Source organism: Schistocerca nitens, chromosome 3 (genome assembly GCF_023898315.1).
Source record: "Schistocerca nitens isolate TAMUIC-IGC-003100 chromosome 3, iqSchNite1.1, whole genome shotgun sequence".
NCBI lineage: Eukaryota > Metazoa > Arthropoda > Insecta > Orthoptera > Acrididae > Schistocerca > Schistocerca nitens.
Window position 1 is genome coordinate 214,276,946 of NC_064616.1, and position 15,015 is coordinate 214,291,960.

Below are 15,015 nucleotides of genomic sequence, written 5' to 3' on the forward strand. Positions count from 1 at the left end.
CGTTCCCAGTCCGTTGAAATTTTTCAAACAGATCCTTTATTGTATCGCTTTTCGGTCCTTTGGTTACATTAAACCTCCGTTGAAAACCTCGTCTTGTTGCAACAACACTGTGTTCTAGGCGGTGGAATTCCAACACCAGAAAAATCCTCTGTTCTAAGGAATAAACCATGTTGTCCACAGCACACTTGCACGTTGTGAACAGCACACGCTTACAGCAGAAAGACGACGTACAGAATGGCGCACCCACAGACTGCGTTGTCGTCTATATCTCTCACATCACTTGCAGCGCCATCTGTTGTTGAAAATTGTAACTACTGCAATTTCGGAAGTTTGTCCGCCTGAAAATGTACTGTTGTCCCAAGCATATTGCAACAAACGGTGTATTTCTATCGCTGCTCGTTTAGTTTTTATTGCCGTTTCAAATATACCGGTCATTTTTGAAACACCCTGTACATAACGTAGTAAGTCACTGTCATGCACATCCTGCAAATCGTCTCGAGCATCCTTGAAAGTCGCAAACACAAGTTTTTGTAACAAGTTCTCCCTTGAATATCCATAGCTTTTCTTATGCACTACATGGTCATATTGCTGCGGACTTATTCGAAATATGTTCATAACTGCTTTTTTGCAATGGTCCGACGATCTTCCATGCACGTAATTATGTTTAGTACCCGCTTCTTTGACAACGACTGCCCTTTACTTTGTTTTAAATGATTAATGGAAAATATCATGTAAAGATTTGAAACAAATACTAACAAAGTCATGGAAGGGCTGGCCAGTACTTACCTCTGCTCAGTACAGCCGATAGATACACAAAACTTGACTTTCTCAAGTCAAGCCCTGAAATGAGATCATCCCTTGACAATATTCTCCCCACACCACCCAGAGTTGCCTTTCGTCACCCCCCTAACCTCCGTAACATCCTTGTAAAACCCGACAGTATTCCCAGACCACCTTCTCTACCCAGCGGTTCCTACCCCTGTAACCGACCGCGCTGCAAAACCTGCCCCATGCATCCCCCCACAACCACCTACTCCAGCTCCGTACTGGTAAAACATACACAATTCCAGGCAGGGCCACATGTGAAGCGCCACATGTCATTTATTAGCTGACATGCCTGCACTGCACAGCCTTTTACATCGGTATGACAACTAAACGGGCTGAGCGCGTGAACGGGCACAGACGAACTGTCCGCCTAGGAGATGTCCAATACCCAGTAGCGGAACATGCCCTCCAGCATAACTCTAGGGACCTAGGAATCTGCTACACCGTACGTGCCATTTGGCTTCTCCCATCCAACATCAGTCCCTCGGAACTTGCACTCCAACACACCCTTTCATCCCGCCATCTCCCTGGACTGTACCTATGTTAACCAACCTCACTCCCATTTACTCTTCAGTCTTCTCCTCTTTCCCTTTTCTCTTTAACCATTCACGCATATTTTCATCCTACATAGTTGTGTTTAATACTATATACCTCTTTACTTCTGTACGCATCCTCTTTGGTTTGAAGCTGGCACAGTACTTACAGTAGAATATCTTTGGCTTCCCTCTGACACCCATGCCTCCATCTTTGCTACCCTCCTTGTTAACCTGTCCCCTGTTGCTTCATAACCTGGGTTGTAACTGAATCCACTTTCCCTTCTTCCCCCTTTTCTCCCCTCTCTCCTCCCTGACGAAGGAACAAAGTTCCGAAAGCTAGGATACGTAAATTTTCTGTTTTGTGTATCTATCGGCTGTACTGAGTTAAGGTAAGTACTGGCCAGCCCCTCTATCTCTTTACTTTGTTTTACAGGAGACGGGATATGTGGCGCCCTGACCGACAAGGGTAATGAACTACCGGGCTCGAAACATGTTTCAATGCCACTTTTACTAGTTAAGCACGCACCGTCATCTTTGTGCTCTTCGTGTTCATTATCCGCACACTCGAGCACATACAACACCACCCATTCCACTGACTCGTCTTGCAGAAACGCTAATATTCCATCTGCCACTTCTTTCTCACTGTGCGAAGTTCCTAAGGTTCCTTTATGACGAAATTTCCACTTCGGCAACTGTTGTTGTAGATATAAAGCACTGTCCGCTTTGTTTATCGTTGCCATTGCTCTGCTTTGTATCAACACCTCTAGCACTGCAGCACTGTTGTTACTCATTAACTAAGCACTTCAACTGCGCTCCGTAGCTTCATGCTGTGCTCACCACTGGATACTTCCAGTTCCGCCCCTGTTACCATTAGCAGCCAATATTGTGGTTGCATGACAGACAATATGTGGGGCGTCGAGTGCCGTAAATATTATTGGCGTTTTGCGACCTCGCACTGAAGAGATTCCTTGCAAGTAGGTTCTTGTGACATTAATTGACGAACAGTTTACCACAGCTTCGTGTTAGTTATTTAGCAGTGTGGCCTTCCCCCAGCACTGCAGACGTTAAATAATTACAGGAACGCATTCTTTTGGTGGAACGGGGTCACGTAATCTCAGCTACGTGAACATTGCATGCACCGATCGACAGCAGAGAGAGAGAGAGAGAGAGAGAGAGAGAGAGAGCGCGGAATGAAATACCTCTCTATACAGAGTGTTTTACAAAATGAAGTTTAAAAGATTTGGGTGATCTTAGAGGATGCAGTTCGGAACAATTTGCAATAAGAAATCGATAGCCGAAAATGTAAAATAAAGCTACGTCAACATATATACTCCGCTAGCCACCAAGTGGTGTGTGGCGGAGGGCACAATTCGCGCCAAAGTTATATTCCCCCCTCCCCCCCCCCCCCCTCTCTTCCACTCGCTGATCGCGCGAGGGAAAAACGACTGTCTGAACGCCTCAGTACGAGATCTTATTTCCCATGTCTTTGAATGATGATCACTACGCGATTTGAAAGTTGGTTGTAATAATATATGCTCTACATCCTAGGTGAAGATTGGATTTCGGAATTTAGAGAGCAGCCCCTTCTGTTTTGCACGTCGTCTATCTGCAAGTGTGTCCCACTTCAAACTTTCTATGAGATTTGTAACGCTCTCGCGATGGCTAAATGTACCAGTCACGAATGTTGCCGCTCTTCTTTGGACCTTCTCAATCTCTTGAATCAGACCCAACTGGTAAGGGTCCCATACAGACGAGAAATACTCCAAGACTGGACGAACTAACGTATTGTAAGCCATTTCCTTTGTTGAAAGACTGCATCGCTTCAGGTTTCTACCAATAAACCGCAATCTAGAGTTCGCCTTACCCGTTACTTGTGTAATCTGATCATTCCATTTTAGATCATTTCGAATAGTCACACCCAGATACTTGACTGATATTACCGCTTCCAAAGACTGATCATTTATTTTGTACTCTTATATTAATGGGGATTTTCGCCTTGTTATACACAGTAGATTACACTATCTAATATTGAAAGATAACTGCCAGTCTTTACAGCACGAATTTATTTTCTGCAAATCAGCATTGATTTGTTCACAACTTTCGTGTTATACTACTTTCCTGTAGACTACAGCATCATCGGTAAGCAATCAAATGCCGCTCTCAATATCATCAACCAGATCGTTTATGTAAATCGTAAAAAGCAGAGGACCTATTACGCTGCTCATGGGCACACCTGAAGTTACTCTTGTTTCTGTTGAAGCTACCCCGCGCTATAAAGTTCCTATGCATTCAGTAGGCTAAATAATACAGCAGATTCTGTACCCATTAAATAATGTGCAATGATACCCATATTTTGTCTAATTCGGTGTGACATTCCACGCTCCTCTCTGTCGGCGTCAGACGCTGTAATATACACTCAGTAATCACACATACTGTTGGTCGTGGTATTGCGTACACAAGCGACTTTACATAGCGCCAGAGGAAAACTCAAGAAAATTGAAGTCAGGGGAGCGCTCAGGCCAAGGGACTGGGCTTCCTCTCCCAATTACACTCTGCCTGAAATTATCTGTGAGATAAGCCCTGGCCCGACGATCAAAGTGCACTGGAGCGCCATCATGCTAAAAGGACGAACCAATGCGCATTTGCAAGGGAACATTCTCCGGAAGTTCAAGCAAGGCATTCTCGAGAAAGTTCAAACACCGTGCACCACCCAACGACCTGTTAGTACGTGCGCTCCAACAACGTGATCTCTAAGAATTCCAAACGAAATGTTTAATAAGCATCTCAGCTGGTTCAAAATGGTTCAAATGGCTCAGAGCACTATGGGACTTAACTTCTGAGGTCATCAGTCACTTAGAACTACTTAAACCTTACTAACCTAAGGACATCACACACATCCATGCCCGAGGCAGGATTCGAACCTGCGACCGTAGCGGTCGCGCGGTTCCACACTGTAGCGCCTGGAACCGCTCGGCCACTCCATTTCAGCTGTTAACTTCTTGCCGCGCGGGATTAGCCGAGCGGTCTCAGGCGCTGCAGTTATGGACTGTGCGGCTGGTACCGGCGGAGGTTAGAGTCCTCCCTCGGGCATGGGTGTGTGTGTTTGTTCTTAGGATAATATAGGTTAAGTAGTGTGTGAGCTTAGGGACTGATGACCTTAGCAGTTAAGTCCCATAAGATTTCACACACATTTGAACATTTGTTTGGTAACTTCTTGTATCTGTAGTAGTGATAGGTCAGACCTCGCCAACTGCTGCAAAAGCTTTATTTCATGTTTCGAGCAATAGGTTCCCCATTACAAAATGTTCAGAATTTTATTTTCTGCAGTCTCCCAAATTTTTAAAACATTCTGTGACACTCAGTACTACTGCTGGGCCGCTTACAGCTTTTTACAACCAAGCACGACTCATTTTCGATAGCGCACGTAATGCACTTAGAACACTTGACTTTCAGATAGGCATGCAATGTAACCGTTAAGTGTCTGTGCAAAGTTAGCGAGAGCGTGCGTGCGTTGTGATTCAGCGCCACGTCGCTGCGCGCTGTCGGCCATTTGCCCGACATCAGATATGTGATTGTTGCGACGAGCGAGTAAGTTACGATGTGTGTTTCATAGACAGTGCAGCCAACTGTGGATATCGTGCTCCGTTAAGCTGCTCTGTGAGTGTTTTTTGGCGCAGAGGTAACGAGTGAGAATAGAGTTAAGGATTAAGGGACCAATGAATAAAACAAAGTGTGTGAGGGGGTTCAAAATGGTTTAAATGGCTCTGAGCACTATGGGACTCAACTGCTGAGGTCATTAGTCCCCTAGAACTTAGAACTAGTTAAACCTAACTAACCTAAGGACATCACAAACATCCATGCCCGAGGCAGGATTCGAACCTGCGACCGTAGCGGTCTTGCGGTTCCAGACTGCAGCGCCTTTAACCGCACGGCCACTTCGGCCGGCATGTGAGGGGGAAAAATCAGTAGAAAATGATTATAGGAAATGTTAACTGTGAGACTCAGTTCACGAGAGGTTTTTTTTTTTTTCCTTTATTGATTTTCGATTCCCACCCCAGAGGTGTGGTCGGGCCGACAGCAGCTTAATACGCTGCTCTACGGCCGCGAGAAGAGTTAAACAACACAATAGTAACATAACAAACAATATAAAAAAGGCGATATAACGGTGACTGTGTTAATAACGGCGGAAAGCTGCGGAATTTAAAATATAAAAACACGGCAGTGACAATACGGATGAAGACACACAGTAAGTAGACAGGCACAACTAAAAAAACACGGCGACAGTCTGGTGTCTGTTGGTACGAGATATAAAACACAACTAGCGACAGTATGGTGGCTGTTCGCAACACTGACAGGGGACGCACAGCACTGAACATCCACTGAAAACAGCACTATAGGCGAAACGGCGGCAGATGGGGCTGGGGGAGCACCCGGACCGATGAGTGGGGGAAAAAAGGAGGGAGGAGTGGAAAAGAAAAAGGGATGCAGCCGATGGAGGAAGAGGACATAGAAAAAGGGGGACAGAGTGGCCACGAGGTGGAGTGGGGAAGACAGTGGGGGGGAAAGCAAAAGCACTCAGGGGAGAGAAGGGAACAAAGAGAGGTATAAGCGGGAAAGAACAGGATGGAAGGGGGGGGGGGGAGAGCCCAGGAAAAGGACAGAGGGAGGGAGGGGGAGGTGAGGATCAGAATTGATAGGAGGGATTAATGGAGGGAGAGAGGGCATCATCCGGGAGGGGGAGTTGGTGGAAGCTACCTTGGGAAAGGAGACGGAGGTTGTAAAGGTGGAGGGTAGGGGGGACACAACGGTGAAGGCAAGGCAACAGGCGGGGGTTCGAGAGGAGAGGAGCAACCATAGGACGATGGGGGATCAAGGTGGCGGGAGGTGCAGGGGACGCGGATACATTCTAGGAAAAGGAACAGATGGGGGAAATGAATCAGGACATAGAGGATCCGCATCTGGGACAGGAGGGGTACACGAAAGGCGAGGCAGAGTGCATGGCGTTTGAGGATCTGGAGGGACTTATAGAATTTGGCGGGGGCTGATATCCAGGTGGGACTGGCATAACAGAGGATGGGACAGATTAAGGATTTGTAGGTGTGGAGGTTGGTTTTCTAGAGCTCAGAAGCTGTTTTATTTATGCCATTTATTACGAAACACAGCTGAGAGTTGGAAGTAGCAGTTTTAAAATAGAAAATTGGAGCCCTCTGAGGGGCTCTTTTTTCTCTATCTGTCGATGTCACACTACAAGCAGATAGGAATATTCCCAATAATGGAAAAAGGAATGCACTACATGCTTGGATATGCATATGGTAGGCCTTTCAACACAATTACACAAAGTAAGTAGCAGAAACGCCATCTAATTATGTACAGGGTGTCCATAATTCAAGGTCCAGTGCTGCACGGGCTAGCCGAGCGGTCTGAAGCTTCTTGTCACAGTCTGCGCGGCTCCCCCCAACAGAGGTTCGAGTTCTCCCTTGGGCATGTGTCTGTGTGTCGTCCTCAGCGTGAGTGAGTTTAAAGTAGATTAAGTAGTGTGTAAGCTTAGGGACTGGTGACCTCAGCAGTTTAGTCACATAAGACCTTACCACGAATTTTCAGTTTCCAAGTTCCAGTTTCAAAACGCCGTAAAAAGGGAAGGAAACCACTGCTCAGAATGACGTCAAATTTTAAAAGCATATTATTGAAGCAGGGGGAAACGTCATAAAAAAATCGAAAATTTTACCAATAGATGCTCCTTAAGCGGCGTCAATGTGCATGCCTGCACAAGTTCGGCAGGCGACTGTTGTGGCAGTGTTAGTTAGGTAGGCCCATCCAGAACGCCAAGATCGTACCAAAATCGGATGGGAAAAATTCGTTTTTAATTGTTCTGAGGCAAAAAACCGCATAAAAATCAAAATGATGTTGGTTTCTAACAATCGCAAGACTGGTGCAAGACATGCTCAATATGCTGTCCATCGTTTTCTGCCAAAAGCTGAAATAGAGACTCTGCACTTTCCACCACAGGTCGGACTGTCTCGGGGGCCACGTTCAGAATGCGGTGCGCAATGTGTGCCTTCATTCCAGTTACATTTGTAACTGGAGCAATGAACACATCATACAGATAAACCGATAGCCAGAAGTCACTCGGATCAAGATCAGGTGATGTGGAAGGCTGATATTACTAGCATTTCCGAAATACTTCTGCAGCAGCCGCTTCACTGGCTGTGCCCCCCCTGCGGGTTCGGGGGTAAGAATAGGCCCGCGGTATTCCTGCCTGTCGTAAGAGGCGACTAAAAGGAGTCTCAAATGTTTCGGCCTTATGTGATGGTCCCCTCTCGGGTTTGACCTCCATCTTTCTAAATTCTTCCGAAGAGCGAGCCAATTGGGGAAGGACGCCTTACATGGTGCACTGTATCCGTCGTGCATTGCGACCTTTAGCCGGCTTTTTCGTCGTTGCAATGGTGTCCCACTCGTTTTCCATCTCTTGGGCGATTACCACCCTGCACTCTGCGGTGTTGTTTTTAACTGCGACGACGACCCTGGACATTTTTGCACCTAAGATCCAGCACGGTAGCCAGTCCGTTGTGGTGGGGCCGCCATGTACCCTCTTGGTTGTAGCCCCCTGACAACACAGGGATCGCTCTACTGATGCCTGAGCCATTAACTCCCCACGTATGCCAAGGAGTAGATGCCCATCTCCCTGGGGCATCGGGACTCCCGGCACTGGCCATCCTGCCAGGTGGCCTTTGCTGTGGCTGGGTGGCGCCCGTGGGGAGGGCCCTTGGTCGGGGTAGGTGGCATCAGGGCGGATGACCCGCAATGAAGCGTGGTACATCATCTCTCGCTGGCGGCCAGCCGTCAGCAGTCTCTAAGCGTTCCAAAGCTCACTTTAAGGCTAATGTGTGTGACCCCAAATCGTTCCCCTCCCTGGCCACACCATGGGAGGAACGAAAGGCTATGAATGAGAGTGAAAGATATTCGCCCCGGTATCTCGTCTGTACCAGAGCTGACGGGGAATCGTTTGTGTCTGTAAAGCCTCAGTTCTTTGTCGAACATTTAGAGGACAAGTTCGGGGAGGTGGAGGGCTTGTCCAAGATGCGGTCCGGATCGGTGTTGATAAAAACGGCATCCTCTGCCCAGTCACGAGCCTTGCTCGCTTGTACGAAGTTGGGGGATGTTTCTGTTACTATCACCCCACATAACAGCTTAAATATGGTCCAGGGAATTATTTTTCATCGCGATCTCCTTTTACAGTCCGATGACGAGCTGCGCGCCAACTTGGAGCGCCGAGGTGTCCATTTCGTCCGGCGCGTCCACCGGGGTCCGAGGGATCGTCAAGTTGCCACCGGTGCCTTCATCTTGGCCTTCGAGGGTGACACGTTACCTGAGAAGGTCAAGGTGATGGTGTACCGTTGTGATGTCAAGCCATATATCCCTCCCCCGATGCGGTGCTTCAAGTGTTGGAAGTTCGGCCACATGTCTTCACGCTGTGCTTCCGACCTCGTCTGTCGCGATTGTGGTCGACCATCCCATCCTGATCATCCCTGTGCCCCGCCTCCAATCTGTGTGAACTGTGGTGCGAACCATCCGCCTTGCTCGCCAGACTGTCCGATTCTGCAGAAGGAGCGGAAGATCATGAAAATCAAGACTCTCGATCGCCTGACGTACACCGAGGCGAAGCGGAAATATGATCGGCTTCATCCAGTGCGCATGACAGCTTCTTATGCCGCAACTGTCACTCCTTCTACAATTCCATCCGCTCCCGTCAGCTCTCAGAGTCGAAGTCCCACACCTGCCCGCTTGATGGTGAGGGGCACTAAACCTACTGTTGCTCCTGCTCCATCTACTTCAGGAGCAACACCCCCCAACCCTCGGGGACATCAGTCCCCCCTTCCCAGCTGGAGAAGCGTAAGACTTCTTCGGCTACTCTCATACGGAAGGGGTCCCTTGGGGACCTCCCTTCGCAAGTTCCGACCGGTTCCAAAGCCGACAGCCGCAAGTGGCCCTGGTCGTCGGGACACACGGTCGTCGTCTGTCCCTGAGACTGACCCAGTGCCGCCCTCCCAGCCTGAACCACCAAAGGCACAGCGCGAGAAGCAGAAGAAGAAGAAACTCCCCAAGGCTACCGACATTGCGGTGGCACCCATTCGACCGCTTCCTACAAGCTCTGCGTCTGAGGATGAGGTGGAGATTCTGGCGTCCGCTGAGTACATGGATCTCGCCAGTCCCTCGGACGCTATGGCTGGCTGTTGTACAGGTGGTGACTCAGTAGCGGCAGGGGCCCCGGAGGCGTAATCTGCCTCCCCAGTCCCTTCACGCCTTTCCCATTCATGGCCAATACCATCCTCCAGTGGAACTGCAGCGGTTTCTTCCACCATCTAGCTGAGCTCCGCCAACTTATCAGCCTTCATCCTTTCCTTTGCATTGCTCTGCAGGAAACTTGGTTTCCAGCAATGCGAACCCCCGCCCTCCGTGGCTATCGAGGATATTATAGGAACCGAGCAGCTTATGAAAGGGTGTCTGGTGGCGTCTGCATATATGTCCTTAACTCTCTTCACAGCGAGTTTGTACCTCTACAAACAGCTTTAGAGGCTGTCGCTGTTCGGGTGAGGACGCCACAGGCTGTTACCGTCTGCAGTATTTACCTTCCACCGGATGGTGATGTCTCGCAGCATGTCCTGGCTGCGCTGATAGCCCAATTGCCGCCACCTTTCTTGCTATTGGGCGACTTCAACGCCCATAACCCTCTGTGGGGTGGGTCAGTGGCAACAGGTCGAGGCGCCATCGTTGAGCATTTATTGTCGCAGCTCGATCTCTCGATTTTAAATGATGGTGCCTTCACACACTTCAGTGTGGCGCATGGCACATACTCCGCCATTGACCTTTCAATCTGTAGCCCTAGCCTCTTACCGTCTGTCCAATGGAGTGTGCATGACGACCTGTGTGGTAGTGACCACTTTCCGATCTTTCTGTCACTACCACAGCGTCACTCTTCTGGGCGCCCTAGCAGATGGGCTATGAATAAGGCTGACTGGGACTTGTTCTCCTCCAATGCCGCTCTTGAGCCTCTCTCTAATGACGACATTGATGCGGTGGTTCAATCGGTCACCACCGGCATCGTTACTGCCGCCGAAACTGCCATTCCCCGCTCCTATGGGTCCCCTCGGCGGCGGACTGTGCCTTGGTGGTCGCCTGAGATCGCTGCAGCGATTATAGATCGCCGGCGGGCGCTACAGCGTCACAAGCGACATCCCTGCATTGAACACCTGATCACCTTCAAACGGCTGCGTGCGCGGGCCTGCCGCCTTATCCGCCAAAGCAAGCAGGAGTGCTGGGAGCGGTACGTGTCCACCATTGGCCTCCATGTCACTCCATCGCAGGTCTGGGCCAAGATTCGGCGCGTCTACGGCTATCGGCCACCTGTCAGCGTCCCTGCGCTCTCACTGAATGGAGCAGTTTGTACTGACTCCGACGTCATTGCAAACCACTTAGCAGAGCATTTTGCCTCCTGAACACCGGTGCTCCCACACATTTCAGTGTGGCCCATGGCTCGTTCTCGGCCATCGATCTCTCTCTTTGCAGCCCCGGTCTTGTCCCATCTCTCCACTGGAGGGTGCATCCTGACCTGTGTGGTAGTGACCATTTTTCCATATATTTGTCACTGCCCCAGTGTCATTCTTCTGGGCGCCTGCCCCGCTGGGCTCTCCACAGGGCTGACTGGCCGGCTTTTACTTCCGCGGCAACCATTGAGTCTCCCCCACGGGGTGACATTGACGAGGTGGTCCGTGTCTTCACCACGTCAATCATTTCGGCGGCCGAGGCTGCCATCCCCCGCTCTTCTGGACTCCCTCGGAAGAAGGTTGTACCCTGGTGGTCGCTGGAGATTGCTGAGGCTATTCGCGACCGTAGGCGGGCTCTCCAGCGTCATAGGCGGCACCCGTCTCTCGAGACCCTCATCGCCTTTGAGAGGCTCCGTGCCTTCGCCTGTCGTCTTATTGCACGGCGTAAGCAGGAGTTCTGGGAGAGGTACGTCTCATCCCTGGGCTCCTGTGTCTCCCCCTCGCTCGTGTGGTCCCGGATCCGGCGGATTTATGGATACCAGACCCCTATGGGTGTCCCTGGGATCTCCCTGGACGGCGCTGTCTGCACGGACGCTGCCGCCATTGCTGAACACCTTGCTGCGCACTTTGCTAAGAGCTCTGCGACTGCAACTTATCCCCCCGCCTTTCGCTCTCTCAAGGAGCGGGCCGAGCAAACGCCATTATCATTCCACACGTGTCGTTCTGAAAAATACAATGCTCCTTTCAGCGAGAGGGAATTCCTTGCTGCCCTCGCTGATTGCCCTGATACAGCACCAGGATCGGACTGCGTCCACGCACAGATGCTGAAGCATCTCTCCAGGGACTGCCAGAGACACATCCTCACCATCTTCAACCGCATTTGGAGCGAGGGCGTGTTCCCATCGCAATGGCGAGAGGGTCTTATTGTCCCCGTCTTGAAACCCGGTGCGGACCCACTGACGGTGGACAGCTATCGTCCCATTACCCTCACCAACGTTTTCTGCAAATTGCTCGAACGTCTGGTGAGGCGGCGTTTGTGTTGGGTCCTTGAGTCGCGCGGTCTCCTCGCTCCATCCCAGGTTGGCTTCCGTCGGGGCCGGTCTGCCACGGACAATTTGGTGCGGCTGGAATCTGCTATCCGTATGGCCTTCGCCCGACGTCAGCATCTCATTGCTGTATTTTTCGATCTGCGGAAGGCGTATGACACCACATGGAGGTATCACATCCTTGCTACGTTGCATGAGTGGGGTCTTCGTGGTCGGCTCCCGGCTTTTCTTCAAACCTTTTTATTGCGTCGCTCTTTCCGGGTGCAAGTCGGTGCCGCCTCTAGTTCATCTTATATACAGGAAAATGGGGTCCCGCAGGGCTCGGTGTTGAGCGTCTCGTTATTTCTAGTGGCCATTAATGGTCTGGCTGCAGCCGTGGGGTCGTCGGTGTCTCCTTCTTTGTATGCCGACGACTTCTGCATCTCATTTAGCTCCACGACTACGGGAGTCGCCGAACGCAGGCTGCAAGTAGCCGTTCGCAAGGCAGCATCATGGGCTCTGACTCACGGTTTTCAGTTCTCTGCAGCCAAGACTCGAGTTATGCACTTCTGCAGGCGTCGGACGGTCCACCCTCATCCTGAACTTTACCTCGACGGGCACCTGCTTGAAGTGGTGGACACTTGCCGCTTCTTGGGACTCGTGTTTGATGCCCGGCTCACATGGGTTCCTCATATTACTCAGCTGAAGCAAAAATGCTGGCGGCACCTCAACGCCCTCCGCTGCTTTAGCCACACGTCTTGGGGTGCAGATCGCTGCATGCTGCTGCGATTATACAGAGCCCACGTGCAGTCCCGGCTTGATTATGGGTGCCTGGCCTATGGGTCTGCATCACCCTCAGTGTTGAAGTTGTTAGACCCCATACACCACTGTGGGGTTCGGCTTGCAACTGGCGCTTTTCGTACCAGTCCCGTGGATAGTCTACTGGTGGAGGCCGGGGTTCCCCCGCTGCGGATTCGCCGCCATCGACTGCTCGCCGACTGTGCTGTCCACGTGCATTGCTCGCCAGGCCATCCCAATCGTCGCCTGCTTTTCCCTGCCATGGTCCTCCATCTGCCTGAATGGCGACCTAGGTCTGGGCTTTCCATAGCTGTCCACGTCCAGTCCCTGCTGTCGGAACTGGGGTCATTCCCTCTTCTGCCTCCCTTCTGGGTCCGTGCACCTACGCCTCCCTGGTGTTTGTCCCTACCGTCCGTCCGTCTGGACTTGGCATGGGGACCCAAGGACTCGGTTCCGCCTGTGGCCCTCCGTCACCGTTTTCTTGCGCTCCACGCCTCATTTTCGGACTGTGAGACTGTCTACACTGATGGTTCCCTGGTTGATGGTCGCACTGCCTACGCTTTTGCTCACGCTGCCCATGTTGAGCAGCGCTCCTTGCCGGCTGGCTGCAGTATTTTTACTGCAGAGCTGGTGGCCATATTGCGCGCTCTTGAGCATGTGCGTTTCTGCTCAGATAGGTCCATCGTCATCTGCAGTGACTCCCTGAGGAGCCTTCAGGCCATCGACCGCTGCTATCCCTCTTCTCCTCTGGTGTCCTCTATTCATGAGTCTGTTTCCGCCATTGCCCGTTCTGGTCGTTCGGTGGTCTTGGTTTGGACGCCAGGTCATGTTGGCATCCCGGGGAACGAACGTGTTGACAGGCTGGCCAAAGGGGCGATCGACGCCCCAGCTTTGGAGATCGGCCTCACGGCTCGCGATCAGCAGCTGGTGTTGCGCCGTAAGGTGCTTGGGATGTGGTCTGCTGAGTGGCAAGGCATGACAGCGCCTAATAAACTGCGGGCTGTCAAGGAGACGACCGATGTGTGGCGCTCCTCCTTGCGGGTCTCTCGCAAGGAGTCTGTAGTCCTGTGCCGGCTGCGCATTGGGCACACATGGATGACGCACGGCCACCTATTGCGACGTGAGGACCCACCTTTATGTCGCTGCGGCTCCGTTTTGACAGTGGTTCACATTTTATTAGACTGTCCACTTTTAGTTGTGCTCAGGCAGTCGTTCCCACTGCCTGACTCGCTCCCTGCCCTTTTAACGGATGACTCTGCTATGGCTGACTTAGTTTTAAGTTTTATTCGGGCAGGGGGTTTTTATCATTTAATCTGAGTGTTTCTGTTTTATTTGATTGTTTTGTGTTGATTCTGGCCTTTGGCCTACGGTTTTAAACTCAGTTTTTAATGTGTTTTCGGTGGTTGGCTTTTCCTTTTTTTTTTTTTTTTTTTGTTCCTATGGTCGGCCAATCACCGTCGCACTCCGTGTGCTTTTATTTTGTTTTGTCTGGTCCTTGTCTACGTTTCTTTTGTTCTGTGTCGTCTGTCTCCTATTTTGTTGAACATATTTTAGTCTCTGTGGGTATTTTTAGTATTTTGGAAAAAGGGACCGATGACCTCTGCAGTTTGGTCCCTTTCATCCCTAAACCAACCAACCAACCAACCAACCAACCAACTGGCTGTGCAATGTGCGGAGGAGCGCCATCTTACATAAAAGTGATCCTATCCATGCTGTTGAAAGTTTGTAATGACGTTGGTGCGCAAAAGATTCTCAAAGTATTTACCTGTGACATACAGGTAACGGGACCCGCAGGATTCATCTCCTCGAAAAAGTATGGCCCTACGATAAACGATGTCGTCAACCCACACCAAACAGTCACCTTTGCGGAATGAAGTGGTATCGGGTGATGTGCTTGCTGATTTTCCGCTGCCCATGTTATGCAATTCTGCACATTGAAATTTCCTTAGAGATGGAAGTGGGTTTCGTCTGTCCACAGAATGTTGCATCTTTGCTTTTATGCCGGCAAGTCAGCAGGATGCAACACCTGATCACGGGTGATTTTGTATGGATAGCACTGCAGGATGTTTCGTAGGATTTTGTGCAGCATGCTCGCAGGCATGTCCAACGTATGGGCAATTCCCTGTGCACTGATTCTTTGCACACCACCGCTCGACCATTCCCAATATGCTATGACCACATCTTCGACAGACGTCGGATCAGCTCCTTTCCTCCCTGTACCACATTGCGCTCCAACAGAACCAGACTTTTCGAATTTTGTAATCATTTTCTTCACACCCTTAGCAGGCA